Source organism: Arvicanthis niloticus, chromosome 14 (genome assembly GCF_011762505.2).
Source record: "Arvicanthis niloticus isolate mArvNil1 chromosome 14, mArvNil1.pat.X, whole genome shotgun sequence".
Lineage (NCBI taxonomy): Eukaryota > Metazoa > Chordata > Mammalia > Rodentia > Muridae > Arvicanthis > Arvicanthis niloticus.
Window position 1 is genome coordinate 52063235 of NC_047671.1, and position 24108 is coordinate 52087342.

Here is a 24108-nt window from a genome sequence, read left to right on the forward strand (position 1 = left end):
GCCTTGATCCGCTGTCTTCCCAACTCCAGCTGTCTTTGGCTGGAGCCTGCTCTGCCAGCACTGAGACTATTTTCAGGTGTAGGCAGCTCGTGTTCTGTATTGTGGCATGTATTGTGGATGGCAAGTTCTGGCAGCAGCCATTGCATAGCTTCCTCAGGTCCTTGCTGATATTCATCACCATGTCCTTACAGCCCCCGTTGCTGCTGTGCTGCCAGGGATAGCATTGCTGTGCCAGCCAGCAATATCACTCCTGCTAGGCTTGCATGTGGGTAGTAGCTGCTGAAGAAGACTGATGAAGCCCCAAAGAAGCCAAGTGAGAGCTCGTGGCTTCAGCAGAGGGAAGTTTAAGAACAGAGGTATAACAGAGGTATTGGATTCAGCAGGCCCAACTATGCCTGTCCTCTCTCAGCTTCCCTGAGAACAGAATTCAGTCTTTGAGGAATAGCTTGGAGAGGCTGTCAGGAGTGGGGAGGTAGAAGATGTGGTTATGGTCCTCTGGCTTTATGTAGGTTATGGTAGTCTTGTAAATTGACAATCGTGTGGAGTAGATGGAGGCTGATGTTCTGCGTCCTACTTCTACTTCTACCCCTTTGTCTAGGTCAGTCCACCTCAAGCCCTTGGTCCACACTGCAAGTAGAACAGCGCTCATATTTCAGACCTTGAGCTGTGCCCAGACCTCTGGCAGTGGCACTGCTGCTAGTGGCTCAAGAACCCCTACATGTATTCTTTGGAAGGAAGAGCCAGAGATTAGGTGAGGCGCAAGCTCTGAGAAGCTGGAGTACTAGAGAAGCACTCATCGTACATGGAACTGATGCTCCTTTGACAACACCCTCTAGCTTGTAGTTTCTCAAGAGCTCCTTGTGGACTCTTCTGTACAAAGTTCTCTTAAAGCTGCTACAAAGGCTGTTGCCACTAAAGCATATTGTAGATTCAAAGTCCTCTACCCAATGTGTCACTTGGCTTAGATATTCTGGTTTTCAGAGGTAAATCCCCACTTGTACACATCTTTAGTCCACTTGTGGAATTGGATACTACTGAGGGCCCATGAACATGCAGCCTTCTTTTCCTGGTAATCTTACCTGAGGAAGGGGACTTAGGATGTGAGAGAAAGACTTCCATGGTTGTCAGATCCTCTCCCTTCCTCCTTCAATAGCAGCTTTGATGAGGGAGCAGGGATGAACACAAACAGAATGTTTAGTAGAGTATTTATTCCCTGCTTGAGGGCCAGAGGCAGACATGGGAACACGGTGAGCACTGTTTGGGGATGTTGAAGACAAGGGTAAGTTGATAGTTTCTGACCCTATCTCAGCCAACCAGCTCTGCCCTTCTGTTGAAAGGACTCTTGGTCTTTGATGTGAGGCTGTACCTCTGATTTCCTTTTGCCTCAAGGGGAAGATTCCTAGGGTATATGGGCTGTTTGGGTTATGGGCTAGGCTTGTTGGAAGGCAGATTGTCAGACTGCCTGCTGTGGCCTGGCACACATGACTTTTAGGTCTTCCCACTGGGCCAGGTGGGAACTTGGATTCAGCCACACAGCACTGAGACAGCTACAGGTCTCATCCCTGGAGTCTGCCTGCCACCATTATTACTGTCAGTATTGTCACTGGGAGTTGCTTGTTCCTGGAAGTGATTTTCCTGTCTCCCTTTCTTTGATTTATTTTGGGATCAGCCTCACCTAACAGAGCCACAGCAAGCGTTTGAGTGTGGATTCAGCATCAGCTGTTCATAAGCAAGCAGGGAAAGCTGTTTGCTGGCAGGTCCTTTTGGTTCTGGGCAGGGAACTGAGACATTTGTCCTGGAGCTGAGGACTCCTAGATTCTAGAATTTTGTGCTTGTGAGTGTATGTGTGTGAGTGAGTGAGTGTGTGTGTGAGTATCTGAGTGTGAATGTGTGAAAGAAACAGTCTTTCTGGTGACCAAACCCCATGCTGATCCCCATGAGAACCCCCACCAGCAGTCACATGTTAGCATAAATTCTGGCTCGGTTGAAAGGCACTGGTTTTGGATAATAAAAGTCTCTGTCATTTAGGGAAATTCTATACATTTTAGAAGCACTGTGCTGAGGGGTGCTTGTTATTATGGAACACTGATTACAGCCAGATTCTATAGTTCTATCTTCCCTGAGTGTTTTCTCAGATCCCACCTTGTGCCAGAGATAAACAGCTCACATTTACTAAGTATTGACTCTGACAGACACCCTTTGAGGGTAGTTGCTATAGCTATCCTAACTTTTACAGACAAAACTCATTTGCAGCAAGAAGAGATTACTCAGACAAACAACCAATAAGTAGTGCTGTCAAAATTTAGACACCCTTAAGCCCAGCTTAAATACTGTGCCACAATGTCTTCCCAAGGAACAAATTGGACATGAACCCTTTGTGCCTCATAGCCTATAGGTTCACAGACAATACAGAAACATCAAAAGGCCATTGGTGTGGCAGTGCCAGGCCTTCTCTTGTGCTGAGGAGTCTGTGGGGCAGTTAGCTGGGGCAGTTTTATGATGCTGGACATGACTGTGGCTCTCTCTGAGCTGTGGGTACTCTAACATCTCATCTGAAAATTGGAATGGAAATAAGAACTGCACAGACATGGTATTGCAAAATGTGAGAGTGTGTGAGTGTGAATGTGTGAGTATGAGTGTGTCTGTGTATGTGTGAGTGTTTATGTAAGAATGTGAATGTGAGTGTGAGTATGTATGCGTAAGAATGTGTGTGTGTGTGAATGTGTGTGTGTGTGTGTGTGTGTGTGAATGTGTGTGTAAGCTGTTTCTTAAAGGGACTGACATATAGAACATATTCAATATGTTGTTACTAAAAGAAATACATCTTTGCTCCCTTTGGTGACTTGAAGGAGAAGTGGAAGTGAGGACAATCGCCACCCCGTCCTTCCTGTTTGTCAGTGCTGCCCATCAGCCCCTCTGGGCTCAAGAAAGCACAGCCACTCTCAACCTGAAGCTTCTTATTGACCCAATTTGACTTCAAAGCAGCTGTGAGAATCCTTGAAATATTGGCCCTAGAGCCCAGTCGATGGGGGCATGCAGGAAGCCTGTGCAAGAACACGTTCATATGAGGGGTGGAAAAGAGAAAAAAAATCTAAATCATCAACTGATGAGAGCAATCCAAGAATTACAGAGTACCCGCCATCTGGTCAGATCATTTTCAGAGCTGCACGAGCAATAAGAGGGGATTGAATTTTAAAATCCTCATTATAGTAGACCAACTACTCTGGTTTCAAGTGTTTAAGAGAGGAGCCTGATTTCCTGCAGGCTCTGGACATCTGTCTGAAGGAGCACCTGACCCTAGTCAGGGTGACAAGGCTGTTTCTCTGGAGCTTTTGATCCTTTGCAGCTTCAGAGGGGCTGTGTAGCTTGTTATTTTTGTGACACCACTTATCTGTCCAAGAAATCAGTTCAATTCTAATACTACTGACTAAGGATTAGTATCAGATCCCACAAGTTAAAGGCTCAGCTTCCCCTGTCACTGCCCCCATTTCAGATGTCACTTCCAAATCTTGGGCTACCCAAGATTCTCACACCATCCTCTTAGGTTTGATAATTTTGATAATTAACCCAGAACTCAGAACACACTACTTAGGTTTATCTTCTTGGTGTCAATAATGCAGCTGAGGAGCAGCTAAGGGGAAGGAAGAGGGGCAGACATGGAGGTCAGCTCAAGTCCTGTGTCCGCAGCCGCTCCACCATCCTATAATTCAAATGACATCAGGAATTGCCCTGATGTTCAGGACTCTTAATGGAAGTTTCATTACATAGGCATGATTGCTGCCAAGCACTGGCCATAAGTGATCAACTTCTAGTCCCCCTGCACTCCCCCAGAGATAGAGGATGGGTCTTAAAATCCCAACCCTCTAATCATGAAGCAGTCTTTCAGGCCCCATGCTGATCCCCATGAGAATCCCCACCAACAGTCACATATTAGTATAAATTCTAGCATGGTTGAAAGGCACTGGTTTCAAATAATAAGTCTCTGTCGCTTAGGGAAATTCTATACATTTTAGAAGCATTGTGCTGAGGGGTTCAGGGCAAAGAAAGACCATTTTTTATGCATACCACAGGATGTAATTGAGGTGAGACTAAGGGTCTGCAACCTGAAAGGCAAAAGACCATCCTCTCCTAGGATCATCTTTATAGGTTATCATATTCTTCAGGATGCCTCCAAAAGTTTCACCTTTCCTGTTAATTTGTCCCATACCAGAACTGTGTATACACCCAGGGCATGGGACATTCATGGGTGGGAGCCTAGCAGAAGCCTAAAAGCAGTCCATACCTAAATATCTGTGGTTCATTAGAGTGCAGATCTGGGACTTCTTGATTGCCACCAGGAGGTAATGGCACACTCAGACAGGGTCTCACTGAGTAGCCCTGGATGGTCTAGAACTTGCTATGTAGACCAGGCTGGCCTTTAACTCAAAGAGATCTACCTGCCTCTGCCTCACAAGTGCTGGAATTAATACTTGGCTCTGCTTTCTTTTTGGCTCAAGTTGCTACACCTAGGAACCTTTCAAGAAGAGATACTCAGAGCTGATCTTTGGTTCATTCACTGTACAGTGCCTTCCTTTCATAATTTAGGGCCTTTCAAGTCCTCTAGGGATTCCCTGAAAATAGAATTTGTTTGTCTTCTAGCTACATTTCTGTTTTCTTCCTCTAATCCTGTCACCTCCCCAGCCTTTGTTCAGCATTGTTCACTCTGAGCATCTGCTTTGCTCCTTGGTAATGCAAGTTTGTCAGATGGGGCAAGGAGAATGACCACTGACCCAAATCATCATGGCCAAATTAACTAAAGCAGGCTTTTTAAATTTTGTGCACATGGGCCATCTCTCCCTAAAGGCAGAAGTCAGGAGATCAGCATTAGACGGAGGAAGGTAAGGGTTTTCATAGTTCAGGAGTTAGGGGGGTTTCAAATGGGGGATTTGGCAGGCAAATAGGTGGGGTTACAGAAAGAAACCTAAGTATAACAAGCTGATTGTAACAACCTCCTGAAACAAAGACAAGGTGGTCATAACAACTTGATCATTACAAGGTGGTCATAATAACCTTTGAAAAGGCATGGTTACCATTTCCTGACAGGCAGTACAGAACCATTTGTAGCTAAGATTACAGGGGGGGGCATAACCCAATCCTTGAGAAACAGGAATGAACCGAGTTTGTCTTTACTATAAGATGGCTTTCAGGCCCAAGATGGAGGCAGACTGGTTCAGCATTACACCTTGTCTTATGTGTCCCTGTCAAATTCTTGATAAGGTCTTAGCATTCTTTATCTAGGAGGGGAAGCAAAATTTGTAATGTGTCAAATGATGCATGGCCCGATCATATATATCTGTTTGGTTATATCAGAAAGAATAAAAATTTTAAGGCCGTATAATCTTGGTATGCCAACAGGTACTATAGGTAGCCATTTTGTCCCCTTTGCCAGGGAGTTTTCTTTTTATCTAATATTTTAGCTTTTTGTTGAGGATAAGGGACAATCTATTCTCTTCTGTGACTACTTCCTGTTAAAATTAGGATGCAGTTGTCAGGACCCAGGAAGGCTGGGATGTTAGTCAAAGGCTGAGAGAGAATTAGGGCAATGACTATCCATCAGTACCATCTGGTTTTCTGACACAGCTGAAGAGACAGTCACACTGACTGGACTGGTTTACATCAGTTTTCAGCAAGTCAAGGATTTTCCTGTTTTGTAGAACTACCTGGGCTGGAGTGTTGCAGAACACCTTTGGAGCAGTTTGCAATCTGCAGCTGATTACTGGATGGTGTCTATCAGCTGAGTGGAACTCTGCAGAGGCAGATAGAAAGCAGGAGCAGAAGTTTAAAAACTTAACGAAACTTTTATATTTGGAGTTTTCACCTCAGGAATAGACAATAGGCAGGGAAGCTTAGGCTGTTGATTGACAGGAGTACTTACCTGGGTTCCGTTTGACCTGTGAGAAGTAGATCCAAGTCTTAATGACTTTCTTGATTCCCTGGAGCTTATACTACATTGTTTGTAAGCTATACTGAAATCCATATTGTAGAAAAAGCAGCTAACAGCTATCTGTAAAACAGTTGGAATAAACTCATGCCTTCAAGTCGTAGCAAAAGCTATGGCTTTGGGTCAAAAAGCATGAACTTTTTCTTTTTATCCGTCCAGAGGGCTGGGTATATGGATTGGACAGAGGTGCTTTTAGCATGAGAAGCATCGTTAGTTAACTCTGTATTTAGAAAACAGCTAGAGGGAATTTAAAGTCTTGAGCTTGTTACCCATAATAGTCGTCAGTGTTTTACTAGCTTATCAGACCTTCATCGACTAATGTCACAGCTCTGGACTTTTAAAATCTTAGTGTAACAGTAGCACAGAGGATGAAAGACACCTGAACTCCACCATCTTAAAATCATTTTTATATCTTTATAATTTGTATTTACCTATCTTAAATTATTTTCTTAGACCCTCATAACTTATTTAGGCTTTTATATCTTAAGATGTTTATAACTTATTTTTAGACTTATAGTTTATATAAATTTTAATTTTTTATCTAGTTATTTTTGTTAGACACATTTACGCTGTTGATTATTGAGAGCAATCTTTGGAGAGCAAGTGTCTTTAGATAAAGGAATAGTAGAAGTTTGTTGAAACTTGTTTTGCGAGTTTATCTTTTGGTGTGAAGTAAACAGTGTCTGCCTTTCTCAGCAGAAGACCTAGGAGCTCTGGAAAGTGACAGAGATACGGTTAGCCTTCAATCCCATCAGAGATTTGAGAAGGACGAATTACAGCAGGAACTGTAATCCAAATGGCCTCTGTACTAATTAAAGGGACAGACATACCAGCTATCTGAACAGTTACCCTAGGATCACATGGTGAGATCTCCATTGGGGGCAGAGGTCATGGGTCCTTGGCTATCACAAAAGACAGCATTACATCTTCAGCTGCTGCACAGGACAGCACTGGCCTTTGGCTGCTAGAGCCAAAAATCTGAGAAACTTTGAGGGAGGAAGAACTTGGAAAAACTGACCCTCTTTGTTGAGGGAGAGTAGAGCAGTCAACCTAACAGTGTCTACAGTGTAAGCAGGCCCTGGGAGCTGGAATGTCATGTGGCAGCTTTGCCCACTGGTTAGTGTTACTGCAATTAAGGTCTATGCTCCATCATCTTCCTTGGAGACCTTAGGGTCACCAGTAGGAGCTGGTGTTTCTGTCTATCGTAGAAACACATATCACCCTGGCTGTCCTGGAACTTAAGGACCAGGGTGGCCTTGAACGCAGAAATCCACCTGACTCTGTCTCCCAAATGCCAGAATTAAAGGTATGCACAACCACTACCACCTGGCGATTTTACAGATATTAGCCATACCTAATAGATTTATAAATCTCAAGGTACAGAAAATTCATATAATAGTCTTGAAAATATAAGAACATTATCTTGAGATAAGGTTTATATCTTAGCAAAAATTTTAGGCAGTTAGATGAAACTAATAGTCGAATTGTTTTTAGCTGTTCTGTCTTGCTTTTTTTTTCCCCTACCACAGTCAGGTGGCTTGCCTGACATGAGACAGAAAGTTTACAACTCCAGAGCCTGATTTTTTAATACAAAAAAAAAACATAAAAAAAATATCTCAACATTATCAATACCCCAAAAGACATCTGAATTCCTGGTGAACTGATTTCAATGACCAGAAAGCTCAGAGGTAAGGAATTCTGAACCCTGGCTATCAAAGTAGCCATGGCATTCGAGGTGGCAGCAGATTTGGGCTAGGGAGGTGGGAGCACACAAAGCTGCTCTGGTTTATCAGGGCTTCTTGAGGAAGACAGGATGCCAGGCTCCTTGAGGCTGACAAATGACTCTACAGTAGGAGAGAAGGGTGGCAAGCAGACATATATGAAGGTCCCAGAAGACTCTCTGAGGACATTTTAGATTTCTTCATTTCAGAGAGGTCTCATTTCTCTTGTAGGTAAGTTTCTTCTCTGGCCTTCCTGGACAGTTATCCTACCCCTCAGCAACCAGATAGAGCCCCACCCCAAACTGGACAAGACTTGCTACCTCCATTGCAGTTACCGCCAAGGCTGAGGGCACTCTGCACTGTTGGCTGAGCTCAGATCCACCAGAACATGTCGCCCAGGATTTGGCTTTACTACCTAGATAGGACAGGCTGGGGTCCAGGGTACAATCTGTGGGCTGGAGTGTAATAGACAGCAGCTGCTGGCCAGCCTCCTTTTAACAAGTATTTGTATGCTTAATGCTCATGCAATGGCCCTTTTCCTCCCCTTCCTCTGCTTTCATCCACCTGTTCTCCCCAAGGTTTAATCAAGAGTACTTATCAGTGTGACATAGCCTCAGCTTCCGAAGGTCAACTCCCAGAGTGGGCAAGATGAAAACCTTTTACTGAGCAGGGACTACCAAGAACTAGCTGTCAATACCAGAGTCAGCCTTCATGCCAAGGACTCTGCTTTAGTTTAGAGAATCTGTGTAGCTCCACCTGCCCTTCTCTTCCTGGAGCTGGCCTCACCATTCTGGTTGAGATAGCTTGAACCGTCTCCAAGGCAGTTATGCAGGGCTTAGAATAGCTCTCAAGGGCTAGCCTAGAGCTAGAATGGGAGACCCTTTTCTAGACCTTTTTGCATGCTTTGTTTTTACAGAACCCATGTAGGAACTCTATGGAAGGCATAGCATACATAGGCTTGCCTATATGAACTTATGCTGTAGGGAGGACCGACCCCTAGACGGGGATGCAGCTCTGTGATAACAGTTCTCGAAGGAAAGACTTCCCAAAGTCAGAGTCATTGATGCTTCTTGAAGAGAGACTTTGTTATGTGTTGGAAAAGATTTAATACAGATGAATTTAAAATTCAGGCTGGGCAGGGCAGTGGTGGCAACACCTTTAATCCCAGCACTCAGGAGACAGAGGGTGGCAGGCTGGAGAGCTATAGACCTCTGGTGAGCTAGCTCTGATAGACAGGAGGTATCCATGGGATACTGTGAGAACCTTGACAGTAGCTTGTCAGAGTGGCATCTGTACCCTGCTAGCCACTGTGTTTCCAGCAAGCCTAGAAAGAGTGGCAGTGGAGCGGTACAGGGCAGTCTGTGCGGTGCTTCTGTGAGCCTGCTATTGCTTGGACTGCAGCTGGGTTGATTGTGCTTCTGGTTGATTGTTGCTCATAAACTCACATCTGCCAATATTCTTTTTATTTCCCATACTATGTTATTTTGGGCAAACCAAAAGTTGAACTTTATTTATTATTTTAAAATTCCCAGAAAAGTATGTTTATAATTTGTGTAATGGTGTTGTTTAGAAGACAGGAACTATTTCTTTGGATTAAAAAATTTGAAATTTGATTATCTGTGGCTGTAATTAGTTTATCAGGGCAGAGGTAAGTGTTTATGGAATAGTAATAGGATATATTTGTATCAGTCAGTCCCACCCCAGGAACGTGGAAAGAAAGAAATCTCCTGGGCCTAGCAACAGCCTCCATGTTTCCAGGACATCTTCATTTGCCTTCCCTGGTTTCTTATCTCCTACTTTTGCCAACTCTGCTATAGACAGAGGAGCAGAGGTTGTTTCCATGGCTGAGAGTTAAGATACAGGAATTTTAGTCTAGCAATTGGGTAGAGAAGAAAACTTTCTTTTGCTTTTTTTTTCTTGATTTTTCCCTTTATGTTAAGTTCTGTTGTATACATTGTTTGCTCTCAGCTACGTATAGTGAGCTGGAATGCAAGGCTAGCCTGGACCATATGAGACTCTGTCTCAAAACAGCAATCAAATTAAAAAAAAACAAACAAGCACAACAAACAAAGGCCAGTGGAGAGGTAACCTAGAACAATATCTGCTGGGGACCATGCAAGGACAAAGCAGCGTGACATTTGGAGGCTGTGGATGTGAAGGGGAGCAGGTAGCTATGAAGCTCTTCAGGCTGGCTGTCTTCTTTTGTTTTCTAGATTAGATCTTGGGGTTAGATCCAAATGACCCCAAACACAGTAGGCTAGGTGGCTCTCTCTGCAGGGTGATTAGAGTTGTTTGGCTGCAAATCTAGGACTTTCCCCACCTATTTTAAAACTTTATCTGACTGTAATTAAGCCAGTCAGTTAGTGTTTTGGTTTCATAGTTACTAGACAAAATGATCCTTTATTTCCTCATTTTTTGTTTGTGTGCATATGGTGTGTGTGTGCACAGGTTTAGGGATGTGTGTAGAGGCTGGAGGTGTCCTTAGTTGCTACCTTCTTTATGGGTGTGTGTGTGTGTGTGTGCGTGTGTGTGTGCATGTGCATGTGAGTGTGTGTGTATATGTGGAGGCCAGAGGATGTTAGGTGTCCTGCTCTACCTACCACTCTCCACCTATTTCCTTGAGACACCATCTCTTAGTGAACCTGGAGTTAGACTGGGAGCCAGCAAACCCCAGCAGTGTTCTTGTGTGTGCCTCCTACGGTTCTGGGGTTAAAGGCTTACACATGACCATGTGCAGAAGTGCCAGCCATTTGAGCTCAGGTCCTCATGTTTGTGTGATAAGTACTCTTACTTTCAGCTCCTCTACTTGAGCTTTTGAGAGAGGGTCTCTCATAAACATGGAGTTCACTAATGGGTAGGCTGCCAGTGAGCTGTAGGAATCTGCATGTCTTCGTTACTCTAGCACTGGGATTATAGACATCATTCGTTATTTTTTTTTATGCGGGGTCAGAGTGTCTGAACTCAGGTCTCATTCTTGTGCAACAAGAACTTTATCAAGTGAGCCATCTCTTCAGCCCCGCTCTCATTTTCATTCTGTCAGCTTCTTACCCCCCACCCCCTAGCCTGCCTTTGTTGTCTCCTTTCCTGTCTTGCTGTAATGGCCTCTACCTACAGCTGAGTGGCAGGTGGTAGGGATGGATAGATGGGATGTATGTGGCTGAGGGAATATTTTCTCAATTCTGTTAGCATCAAAGAAATGACTTCCAAGCCAGTCCTTCCAGCCATGCATTTCACTGATCAGTCAAAATGAGAGGAAAAACACATTAGCATTGCCAGAGAGGGGATTTGGGGAAAATCAAGTCTGTGGAACTGAGTGATCTAAAGTCATAGCATTAAAAACAAATCTTGAAGTGTAGCTGGAAAATTTCCTAGTCTGTCTCCTGTGGCCAGGTCCCTTGATGTATATCTGCTTTGCTGTATGAATGGTATGTGCTCAGCCTGGAAGAACCTCAGGCTGAAGAGGGGGCACTAGCCTGGGTTGCCTATCATTAGATATTCTGGGTATGACACAAGGAACCAACAATCCCAGGGCGTTATTTTTCTTTTAAAGCAGAGTTATGTTCTAATTATGTGTGTATGAGTATGTGCCTGATTATATGTATGTGCAGCATGTGCATACAGAGTGCCTGGGGAGGCTAGAAATGGTGTTGGATCTCCTGATACAAAGTCAAGAGGTTATGTGCTGCCCAGTGTGGATACTGGAACTGGAGCTAGGGTTCCCTGCCCGAGCTCCAAGAGCCTTTTACGTGTGTTTCAATTTTAAACCCTGTGACTCTCTGGCTCTACACATTTGCAAAGTCTTATAAAATATAAGAATTCTCTTGAATTGAGTGTGCCTTCATAATCATTATATTTCCCCTGCCTTATGCCAGTCCAAAGTGAGTTCCCTGGAGAATAGCCTCTTTGTCCTAGACTAGCAATCCCCTTCTTATTAAGAACAAAAAAAAAAAAAAACCAAAAAAAAAAAAAAAACAAAACCAAAACCCTTCTGGTTGTGAAGGCTAAAACCAAAATGAAGTTTGTCTCCTTTGGGAAAGAAAAACAAACCTAAAAATGGTCCCCCTTCAGTTCTTCGAGCTCTTTAGAGAGGAGTGAGCAGAGGGCAGAGCCTGGGAGCTTTGGCATTTGGTTGTTGTTGCAGTACCTGAATGTCATGGCTGCCTAGGTTCATACTTTGACCTGAGTCTTTTATAGCTGAGTCTTTTGTAGCCTTCAGCAAGTTACTTAATTTATCAAGATTTAATCAAATATGTAATGAAATATTTTCTCATTAAAAAAGAGTTTGGTGGTGGAGGTTGGGAGACGGCTCAGCAGTTAAGAGCACTTACAGATCTTGCAGAAAACCCAAGTTCAGTTCCCAGCGTCCACATCAGGTAGCTCAGAGCCTCCTGTAACTCCATTTTGAGGGTATCCTACACCCTCTTTTTGCTTTTGTAGCCATCTGTGTGTGTGTGTAACACATAAACTCATGAAGGCCCCCACACACATACACAGAAAAATAAATATACTTTTAATAGAAAAAATGCCTATCTATAAAATACAGTTTAAAAAATCAACATTTATTGAGAAAATGTGAACATGGCATTATAGTAGATATTTAATATTTTAAAAATAAATATAAACTTCTCTGTTTCTATTGTACTAAAATTGGGTAGATATCAGACAAATCAAAATTGGGGCAAGGGCTGAAGGGGTAGTTCACTGGCACAGCACTTGCCTGGTTCAACACTGTATATAACAGATTCCAAAATGGAGTAGGGTATAATCTGAAAACAGCTGACCAGCACTCTTCCAGTCAAGAATGACAGACACTGAGGCACGTAGGTCAAGAATATGAAGTGTGAGAAAGGTGTAGTGGCGTCCACCTTTAATCCTAGCATTCAGGAGGCAGAGGCAGGCAGTGTGAGGTCAGCCAGGTCTACACACTGAGTTGCAGAACAGAGAGGGGGGTTGGGGGAAGAGAGGGGAACCAAGAGGTGTGTAAATGTGGGGGAGAGAGAGAGGTGTGTAAATGTGAGGCTGAAGAGATGGCCCAGTGTTAGGAAACTTGCTGAGCAGTCATGAGGACACAGGTTCAGATCCTATCACCTGTATGACAAGCAGGCATCCGACAGATAGATATCTATAACTCCAGTTCTGAGGGAAGTACCCTCTTCTGATAAATGTACATGTAAGGCATGTCCACCTGCACACATGGAGAAGCATACATTCACACAGACACATACACATGAGAGTAAATATAAGTCTTACAAAGTGGCAGCCACCGAGAACTGTTACAAGCTGAAGGAGGCTAAGAAGACAAGAAAATCAAATACAGTGTCGTATCTTAGATTACATTCTGGGACAGAACAAAGTGGACAATTGGTAACATCCAAATAAAGAATATAGCTTCCTGCTGCTTTATCAGTGCTAATTTCTTAGTTTTGGTAATTGATGTACAGTTATATAAGACATTACTATGAGGGGACTCAGGTGAAGGATATGTGAGGGGACTCAGGTGAAGGATATGTGATAACTCTGTATTTCCCCCCCCCCCTTTTCTGGAAGTCTGAAATTGCTTCAGAATAAAAAGGTAAAGTACAGTAAGGACATGTCTAGGAGACCTATTTGGTAAAGAAGGAATTGACCACAACATAGCCCTGTCCCTAGTATAGCAAATGACATCTGATTCCATCTCATTCACTATGGCAGAGTGAGGGCTTTTAGTAAAGGGCCGTTACCAGCCTCGTTTGTGCCTGTGCGTCTCCAGTGCCCTTAGGAGATGGCTACTCCAGGCAGGTGACTGGTCAGATATCAGTGCAGACATGTACCTCAGTCTGATCTGGTAGCACATCAGCTGGTGAGGAGGGCACTCATTTAGTATTAGAACTCTGCAGATCTGAGTGATCAGAGCACTCATCTCAGTTCCTTGATATAATTGAAATTCTGCCTGTTTTATCCCTCTATTTGAGCATCCAGTCACTATGGCAATATGTTTGCAGATTGCAGTTCCTACCCCCATGCTCACTGTTTGATCATCCAGAAGAAAGATAAGTTCAAACCTAGCTTTGCAATAATTTATTATTTTCTTTCCTGTTGTAAGTGCCTTGCTCTTGCACAAAGCAGGTGTTTTGTTGCTTTTCTTGACTGCAGAAACTACATGTGCTCTTCTTAAGACTGATGTGGCCATCTCTGTCACACTAATAGCAGGGTGTGTAGAAGAACGCCATTATTATCATTGGGAGAATGTGAGTCTTTTACCTTTTACTTTTCTTTGAAGTTAGCTGTCATGGGGGCATGGGATATATATTTCTGTTCTAGCCTGTAACTCCCTTACAAGTATTTACTAACAGCAGCCCATATTTTCTAAGTTAGAAAGAAATCAATGCTAAAAATTGTTCTTTGTATTTTAACTGAGTAGCTGAGGTGTTCTGCTTTCTGCTATTGATTTTCAGATTTTATTTCAGACCCTTGGGATGCATGTGGATTACTCAATACTATGACAAATGACTGGGCTTTGAATTATGTATTGTATTATGGGGGAGTTCATAAACTCTATTTCTGTATTGGTTATTTTAGGCATAAGACTGCTGAGCTGTTATTTCTCTTTTTGTTCCATGTGACTAAAAGGAAGATAAAGGGGAACTGGTGAGAGAGCAGTGTCTAGCTCAAGATGCACGTTCCCTCCTCCTTATACTGAGTTTGGAGCTTTAAGATGGACAGGATTGGGGTAGGGGCTGGGGGAGTTGGAAATGCCTGCGGTAGAAGAGAGAATCCACTGAAAATCAGCCCTTTTGTTGTGTCTTTGCTCAAGCTAGAGCCCACTGGAGGAAGACTGACTAACCTGTCTCCTGGGCTTCTGAGGCCAGAGCCCTGAGAAGGTTTTCTTTGCTATTGCTTCTCCCTCCGCCCACAGACACTTGTGCTGATGGATATGCAAACCCTTCACAGACAGTTTGGCACTGCTTGGCTTGCAGAGATCATCTGTCTCTTTTGAATGAGCAACTTTATGTTTGCAGCTCCTTTTCCCAGCACAAAGAAAAATTGCCTCTGCTGGCTTCTGCCTTCTGATGGAAATGTTTGCTTTCCCCAGGGAGAGGCACTGTTCTTTGGTGTTAATGTCTACTAGCATTCCCCATTCCTTGTCGGAGCCGAGCCTGAGCTCAAGGGTGGACAGGAAGAGGTGGCCATTGGAGCATGCACAATCGCCACTGGGGCAGCCATCTGCTAATGCTGCGACTTCTAGCCTGCCTCAGAGCAGGCTGTCTGGAGGGAGAGGCCGTACTCCAGGGCCTGCATGCATTATGCACAGCCCATTCCCTAAATGAGCTTCTTAAGTGTATGTAACTCCTGTCTACCCTGTTCTGGTATGACCTGCCTCAGGGCACCATTCAGAATCTCCCCTAATTATACTTCTGGTGCTGAACATTTAGAGTTTCTGGTAATAGCTGATTTTTGGAGGGGGGGGGGTGAGGTGGGGAGGGGAGTATATTTCTAAAATTGCAGTGAGGGATTGATTTATAGTTATGGGAAGATTTGCTTCTTAGAGGGAAATTATCACGTTGCAATGATACAGTTTCACAGCAGTGGGTATTTTTCCTCCATCAAAAGCCACAGCTGCCCTACCCCCACCTAGACAGTTCCTTTCAGAATGGATTCCCTGCCTTTTGTGGAGGCTCCTCTAACAGAATGAAGTGTGGTTTTCCCATTGCAGACCACCACTTTTTTCTTATCATGTTCTCCTCCCAGCCTTCTCTTCCTGAAATGGAGGAATCTTTCAAATGTTGTTTAGAAAAAGGAAACTCAGAACATGACTCAGTCCTCACCCACATTGCGGTGATGGCTGCCATGCAAGCATGCTGTGTATGAAAAGCAAGTCCTACCTTTCATCTCCATGTTGCACTCTTTACTGCGTATGCCTCTTGGATGGAGTCTGGGGATCCAGCTTTTTGTTTCCTTTGCTCCCCTCCCAAACAGGTTCTCTTCAGTCAAGGTTGACTTCTAGTAGTAAGGCAGTTTCCTATATCTTCAGGACATCATTGGTGGACTCACTTTTAACAGCTGAAGTCTGGAGGGTTTGCGTGCTTGTCACATGTTGTGGTAAGTGCAGTGACCCACTTGGGAACCTGTTCAAACAAAATGTGACAGTCTTACCATCAGCCACTCCCAGAGTCTGATTTCCAGTGTCCTTGTTCTTCTCTCAGGTTGACATGGCAAGTTCTTGAGGCCTTGTGTTGGGTGTGCTTTGCTGCTGATACTGGGTTCTCCCTGTATGTGAATTCCTTTGCTGCAGGACCAGGTGTGGGATTTTTCAGCCGATCCACTGGCAAGCTCCTGTTCAAACCAAATGTATGTGGTTGGGTCAGCACAGCAGACTACCAAACTGAATTTTTCTCCTCCACACTGGCTTCTGTAGGATTTCTTCCCATTTCTGGCCTCAGGTTCTGGAGCCTTGCTAGCCTTGCAGTAAGTCTCGTTTGGTAATGGCACTATTTGTTGTGGGGATGCAGTTATTGAATGTCCTTTGAAATTAACTTTCCAGATATTCATAAGTGCTTATGGGAGACTCTTCCCTTCCCTGATATAATACCTATGCTCCCTCCCATACGAATTAATGTTTTTCATTCTAAATATGGTTGGCAGTGACTTGGGGGATGGGTGTGGGGATTTGCTTTTCTCTGCACCAGGAGTGAAGTATGTCTGATTCCATTTTCACACACTGCCTCTGAGTAGAACACAGTCCTCTGTGTCCATGTTTAGTACTGCTGTGTTGCTGGACTCTCCTAGCAAAAATCAGGCTAATGTCTCCAACAGCGACATTAGGCAGCAAAATGAGGTTCTAAATTGTAGGTACTATATACCAAGGCTCTCTCCCAGGCATTGCCTTGTTCTGGTTTTTATTATTCAAATTCATTCTCTCAGTGATTCTCTGCAGACTGACTGGCACGCTGGTTCAGTGCAGTGCATTATATTAGCTGAAAGGCAAGATCACCTTTTAAGAAGAGGGAGAAAGAAAAAGGCAAAAGATGGATGCTGTAGTGCACAGAGTCAGCATTAATCTAGTCTAAGCTTCTAGTGGGTCGTTGGGATGTCTAGGAGACCGAAAAGAAGGGCCCAGTCCTAGACTGTGGGCAGAGAGGTGTTGAGTGGGACAGCAGCATTGTACCAATGATACCTGCCATCTGTTGGTAGCACCTTCTTCCCATCCCTGTGTATTTGCCACTAGGGTATCTGATTAGCTGTGTGCAGAGTATCAGAGTTCTAAGCCACAGGTCTGAGGATCTTGCCCATCAGGAGCTTGGAGATTCACCAGTTGCTTCTTTATTAGCTATTAGGGGAGTGTGGGGAGGGCAGAGGGGTAAGGAGGGAGCTGTGTGAGGGGGCTGTGGTGGGGCCGAGTCTTAGGATTCTCCCATTATCTATGTGAAGTAGGAGCCTCTTGGCAGTTGGATACCTAGAGAGTTGAAAACTTGGCTCTTAAATGTTTGTTTCTTAAAATGACTCTCTTCCACCCCCAGTGAGGAGAAAGTAGTAAGTATTGAAAGCAGAAAACTTAGAAAACAGAAAAATACAAAGAGAAACTTAACAAAACAACAGTGAAGTTGCCCAAGTCCTATGGTACAGCTGTGAAATGAGCACTGTGGCACTGTTGCTCCAGTGTGTTACCAGAGTGCTCCCGCCCTGAGCTCATTGTTGGAAGGCTGCTGCCTTCCTTTCATGGATGAAGGGCGGCATACAAAAATAGAGGCTGCCAGAGGATCGTTCATGAGCTTGAGAGCAGCCTGGGCTAGCTACATAAGTAAGCTCCTAGCCATCCTGGGCTACAAAGCAAGATTCTGTCTTACAAAAAAAAAGGGGGTGGGGAGGGGGGAAGAAAAGATGAAAGACAAGAAAAACAAGAAGAAAGCAGGGGCTGGGGCCGGAACTCAGCTGAGTGCTTACCTCACATGCACAGCCTTGGGTTTAATGTTAGCACTGCATAAACTGGGCATGCTGATATATACCTGTCATCTCAGCACCAACAAGGATTGGAAGTTCTAGATTATCCTCAGCTACATGAGTTCCAGGCCAGTCTGGCTTCCATGAGATTCTACTTCTAAATGAATGAATGAATGAATGAATGAACAAATAACAAAACAAGAGCTGGCAAGAATGCTTAGTGGGTTAATGCTCTTGGTGACAAGCCTGATAATCTGAGTTCAGTTTCTGGGACCCATATGGTAGAAGGAGAGAACCAACTCCTGCAGGTTGTCCTCTAACCCAGTTCATGGACTAGTAACCCCACATGAATAAATAAATGTAACACTATGAGAGAGAGGTTTTTTTATTTGTTTCTTTTGAGAGGTGCTTTCTCTGTGTAGCCCTGCCTGTCCTGAAACTCACTCTGTAAACCAGGCTGTCCTCAGAGATCCACCTCCCTCTGCCTCTCAAGTGCTGGGATTAAGTGCCCCTCCCCACTACACAGCAAGAAAGATTTATTATTATTTTTATTTGTGTGTGTGTGTTTGTGTTTGTATGCATATGTGCGTGCGTGATCAAGCACACATCCCATCTGCGTATGGTTATCTGAGGACGACAGCAGAGGGTGTCAGACTGTCTGGAGCTGGAGTTACAGGTGGTAGTAATGACATGAATGCTGGGACTCTAACTCTAGAGCTCTGCAGTAGCAGCAGAAATCATCCATTTCCACAGCTAAGCCATGTTTCCATCCCTGAGGCAGAGAGTCTCGAAGGTTACAGCCTCTGGCGTATGATTAAGTCAGTGGTGAGCATTTTCTGGGAGTAGTAAGAACATGGCATTTAATTCAACATAAATTATACTGAATTGATTATTGATTTTTGATGGTGGGTTGCTTCCAGCTTTTCACCTTGTAAATAATTCTTCAGTGAACATTCTTGTATATATTTTCATTTCTTCTCTAAGTTCTTAGAAAGGGTATACGAAAATAGAAGCTCTTGTATTTTCTTATTTTTTTGAGAGCTGGGTAACATCTTTTCAGAGCTGCCATGTATCAGGCACACACGAGGTTTTGAGTATTTCTCAGCCTGTTTTGCATCACACATTGGACTCCTTGGGACACAGTTTCTTTTTGGTTCCTGGATTGTTCTGGTTTGACTGGGAAACAGCTAGCTTCCAATGAGTCAGGGCAGCGAGTGAAAAACACATATCCTTACTGTCTTGTGTCAAGATTGTAATGTCTCCAGGGACAGAGACATTGTCATCAACCTGTTTGTCTAGAAGGGTTGTTGAGTAACTGATCTGGTGTCCCACCGAGTACAGACAGAGGGGAGATACAGACAAGGCCCCAGCCACATACAACTTTCGATGTCTGGATAACAGAGTTGCCATGAAGCCTTTTCATTTGTGAGCACTCACTGTGTAGCAAGAACTAATGGAGGTTGTGGTTGAGGGGAGGGAGGATGATGGCACAGAGAAGGCTGCTTTTCTCTTTCTCCTCATCTTCCCTCCCTTCTCCTTCTCCCCCTCCCCCACTCTGGTTTTAGCTAAAGTTCAGTAGCCATATAGGGTACTAAGTGACACACAGACACAAATGCTATAGGGTTGATTATAGGCATTGTAGCACTAAGGCTGTTTTGGAAAGGAAGCTCATTGTACCAGATAAACTTCAGAGAGAATATAGGACAATAGTTGTGGCCTAAAAATAGCTGGAATTTGATGAAGTGGAGTGGAGAGGGTTTTCCATGTGGGTGATGGCAGTAATGATTGTTTAATAATGACTGCCAGCTGTAGAGCAGTATGGGCGTGGAGTGAGGGTGCAGAGTTACAAGGGACCAGGGAAAGTTAAAGATGCATATCGGAAGTGCTTAGACTTACAGAATCCATAGCTATAGTAGACATATAGTGAGAGGAAAGCTCCAACTTTGTCTTTGATTAAAGCTTCAGTTTCTCACAGTGCCTCCAGGCCCAACCTTGGATTTCCTCTACCCTATCTGTTCACACTGTGTCCTTGGTGAACTCAGCTAGCCTAATGGCTTTATGTCTATATGCTGATGACTCCCAGTTCATTTATTTATCTTCAAATCTCTGCCTGACTTCTCTGAACTTGAGATCTCTCTGCCTACTAGACAATTTCTACTTGAGTGAGTGATTAAAATTTATTGTTTCTATAGCTGAATTCTGGTAACTTTTTCCACTTCAGTTATTGGCAACTCTCCGTTCTGTCAATTATTCACATTAGATTTGCAGCCATTCTCTGTTCTTTCTCTAACTTCTGACAGCAAATCCTGAAAACTATCTTCAAAATACATCCTAAATTCAACTGATTATCATCATTCTAAATAGCTACCGTCATCTCTTACCTGCTTATTATGGTTACTCCAATCTGGCTCTCCTCCTTCCCTTATTGCCAACAATCAATTCTCAGCACAGTAGCCAGTGATCCTGTTGTTGTATCTTCCTGTGCTGAAAAATACCCTTTGATGTTCCTCCTTACATAGAATCAGCCCTTCCCTGGCCTAGACGGTCCAGTGATGTGGGCTCTACCTCACCATTGCCTCTGCTACTTAATTTGATGACACCCTTCCATTCCCTGTCCTCTTAGTTACCTTGGTCCTCTCATGTCTCTTGAGTATACCCAGTATATCTCATAGCCAGTATGAGATCCCTCTCTACATTCCCTGTGCCTGGTTCCCTCATCTTCATTAGTTCTTCACTCAGAAAAGACATCATCTGGTAGCAGAAACTGAATTGAGTTTCAGAACAAAGTAACCAAGGTAGTTGTATCAATCCATTTTCTGTTACTATGGCAAAATACCTAAAACTTGGACTGGCAAGATAGCTCACTGAGTAAAGAAACGTGCCACTAAGCTGATGACTTGAGTTTGATTTCCAGGACCTACATGATAGAAAGAGAGAATTGATTCCTGCAGGTTGTCTTGTAACCTTCCCATACATACTGCAGCATGCACACACCTCCTCCATAAGATAAAATGTAACAGAAGGGAAGTCTTTTAAAAGAAGCTTATTTTTAAGAAAGAAATTTAACCAGGCATGGTTGTACATGCCTATAATCATAGCACATTATAGGTGGAGGTAAGAGACTGGGAGTTTAAAGTAATCTTTCCTTGGTCTACAATGCAAATTTGAGGCCACTCTCGGATACATGAGACCCTGTATTAAAACATGAAAACTAAAAATAAAAACCAAAAAACAGTTCAGGCTTGTAGTTTTGGAAGTTCAAGGTCATTGTTTTGATATTGGCTCTGTTCTGGCAAAGACCTCATGAAGGATTGAAGCAGCTGTGAGTGGGAGAGACCCTCTGGCAAGACAGGAGATCAGGGAACAGAAAGGGGCACCCTGTATTTTTATAGCAACCATCTAACTAGGGTCCCAAGAGAACAATATTAACTCCGTCCTCTGTCAGCCCTCCAAATTATGACAGCCGCCTCTTAGAGAGCTCACCATCTCTTAGCCCCTCTACTGGGGACCAGGCTGACAATGTATCCCTAGCTTTTGGGGGAATTTAAAAAAAAAAAAAAAAAAAAGGTCTTGCTATGTAGCTGAGGCTGGTCTGAAACTTACTATGTAGTTTAGGTTGGCCTCAGACTTGTGATCCTCCTGCCTCTGCTTCCTTGGCTCCTAAATTCTGGAAATGTCACATATCACTACTACCCCACCAGGGACACTTTTTTTTTTGTTTTTGTTTTTCGAGACAGGGTTTCTCTGTATAGCCCGGGCTGTCCTGGAACTCACTCTGTAGACCAGGCTGGCCTCGAACTCAGAAATCCACCTGTCTCTGCCTCCCAAGTGCTGGGATTAAAGGCGTGCGCCACCACCGCCCGGCTAACACTCTTAAACCATATCCGTTATTGGATCATACTCCAAAGTATAAAATAAATGTTTATAATTCAAACTCCAATAAACAATTGAATAAATAAGTAAAGGATAAAAGACCCTTTAAGTGGAAATCCAATAGTTTATGATACATCACCTTCTAGGAGGTGGAGCTTTGAATCTTCTTGAGTCAACTGGACTAATGACTCACTCCACAAACAGGTTAGAGGAAATAATAATGACTCTCAACATTAGAAACTTGGTAACTACTATTTGCATCAAGAGTACCAAGAGATCGATGGTAATGTCCACAGTATTGTAGGCGGGTCTGCTGTAGCACTGTTAGGAGACAATGAGGACACTCGACTTCTATAACATGCTTTTTCAAGCCCAGGAACAGAAATCATGGATGAGTATTAGACACACCAAAGTAGTTCAGTAGTTTCTAAAAATTAAAATTAATTATATGTACAGTGTTTTGTCTTCATGTATGTCTGTGTACCATGTTTGTCGTATTCCTGCAGAGGCCAGAAGAGGCTCTCCTAGGACTGGAGTTACAGGAGTTGTAAGTCACCATGTGGGTACTTGGAATTGAATCTGGGTCCTCAGGAAGAGCAGCCATCCTCTTAACCACTGAGCCAGCTCTCTAGCCCCTTAGAAGTTCGTTTTGTCAACTTGACACAATCTAGAAGTAGCTAAGAGAGTCTCAATTAGGAATTGTTTAGGTCAAGCTGGATTGTGGGCATGACTATGGAGAAATTTCTTGATTTTCTCATTGATGTGGGATGACCCAGTCCTTGGTTTGGGGTCCAGGACTGAGTAAGAACTGAGGAAGCTGAGTGAAGAGTAAGTGAAAGTGAGGACATGCCCACTCGTGGGCGTGGTCGAGGAGGTTTTATTGTAGGTATGAGGGAGAGCACAGCCAGAGGCATCTGGAATAGTCCAGGCTGAACTTGGCCACAGAATAGGCCAGGCTGTGGGAGGGATAGGGGTTTGGGGAGCAAGAGAGGAAGCGAAGTGATAAGGAGCGGGAGAGAGGGCAAACAGACAAAGAGAAGAAAGAAGAACCGAGAGGAACAAAGAGAGCTCTGATAGCTGCCAGGCAAAACTGCTGCCTCATCTAGGAATCAGAGAAGCTGGGGGAAGGGATGTGAGGCTCAGGGGGGAGTAGAGTAGAGACAGGGGTGAGTAGGGGGCTGGGGGTGAGAAGTGTTTCCTGAGTGAAGCTGGGACTCTTGTCACAGTACTTGCAGTTGCTCAGTGAGCCTGGTGGTCAGCATCCACTCTGATGTTAATAGAAACCTCAGCCATCTGCCCCAGGTTTCTTTAGAACCTGACACTGAGCAGACATACAATCATCTCTCTGTTCTTGATTGTGGTCAAGTTCTTGACTGTTTCAAGTTCCTAATTTGACTTCCCCACAGTGATATACTGTGTTAGGGTTTTTTTTTTTTGTTTTTTGGTTTTTTTTTTTTTTTTTTTTTTTTTTTTGCAATTGAGGGCCAAGGAATGCCACAAAGTGACATACAACAGACCTCACATGAGAGATTATTGAGGAGGGGTGTATACAAAGGCTGCCTCTGAGTGAGGAAAAAGAAGAAAGAGAGCAGGATGTGAAGGCCCATGCTTTATTAAAGGGACATAGCACATTCGTGTAGGGAGAAAACTAGACTACTCACTGTGACATGGAAATGTGTCATATTTGCTGGCTGGTGATGATGTAGCTGCTGAAGCTGAGTCGCTGAAGGTGCACTGGGGACACATTTGGTTCTCGAGTGGTTTACCAACATACTGTGAACTACAGTCAACTCTTCCCCTCTAAATTGGGTCAAGGTGAGTTGTGTTGTTTTTGTTTGTTTTGTTTTTTGTATCATCCCCAACTTGGGGAAGAGAAATACTAGCTAACAAACTCCTGACCAGCTAGCAAGAAGGCAATGGTAGACTTGAGTACCACAAAGAATGGAAGCGTTATAGACAAGTAGGGCACTGGGGCTGAGGTGGAATGTCAAGAATTAGGGTTTTGTTGCAGTCTAAGAAATGTAATGTCCCTATAAAATGTGTCCTGGATGCCTTAAAGCAGTAGGGAGTTGTGGCAACACCAGACTTGGGGCAGTTGGTGAATGGGAGGTAAAGTTATTTGATGAGGTTATGGGAGAGGCTTAGGGACTGGTGTGAGTTAGTTCCAGGATGAACACAAAGTAGCCAGGTTGAGTGACATTAAGAAGCTGGTAGGCTGAGGTCAGAGTCTGAGGGAGAAGATGAAACAATAGGTTTGTATTATTTAGGAGAGGGGATGTTAAAGAGGCTATAACTTTGGAGGTAACGTCTATGTCCAATTAAGTAGAGTCGAGCACAGCTGCCAGGGTGAAGCCTCAATCTCAATCTTCTAGAATTGGGGACAAGGTGACTGACTGATCTAGGTGTCCTCTGAAACTTAAGGGAGCGGGGCTGTTGGGGTTGATGTGTAGGAAAGGAAGTTGTCTTGAGGCAGAGGAATGAAGGTGGGATAGGTGAATCCATGGAGGGAGCCCCTCAAGCTTAGCAGCTTTGAGGGTTGCAAGAATTACCTTGAAGGGGCCCTGCCATTTAAGGGAAAGGAATGAAGGGTGATGATCTGGAGGGTAGAGAAGGTCC

At 43.9% G+C, this 24108-nt stretch overlaps 1 protein-coding gene across 2 annotated transcripts in view; it reads left to right on the forward strand.

The window, feature by feature from the left end:
• Sil1 (SIL1 nucleotide exchange factor) overlaps window positions 1-24108 on the forward strand; it is a 232047-nt gene that overhangs the window by 82461 nt on the left and 125478 nt on the right. The gene's annotated exons all lie outside the window — the stretch shown is intronic.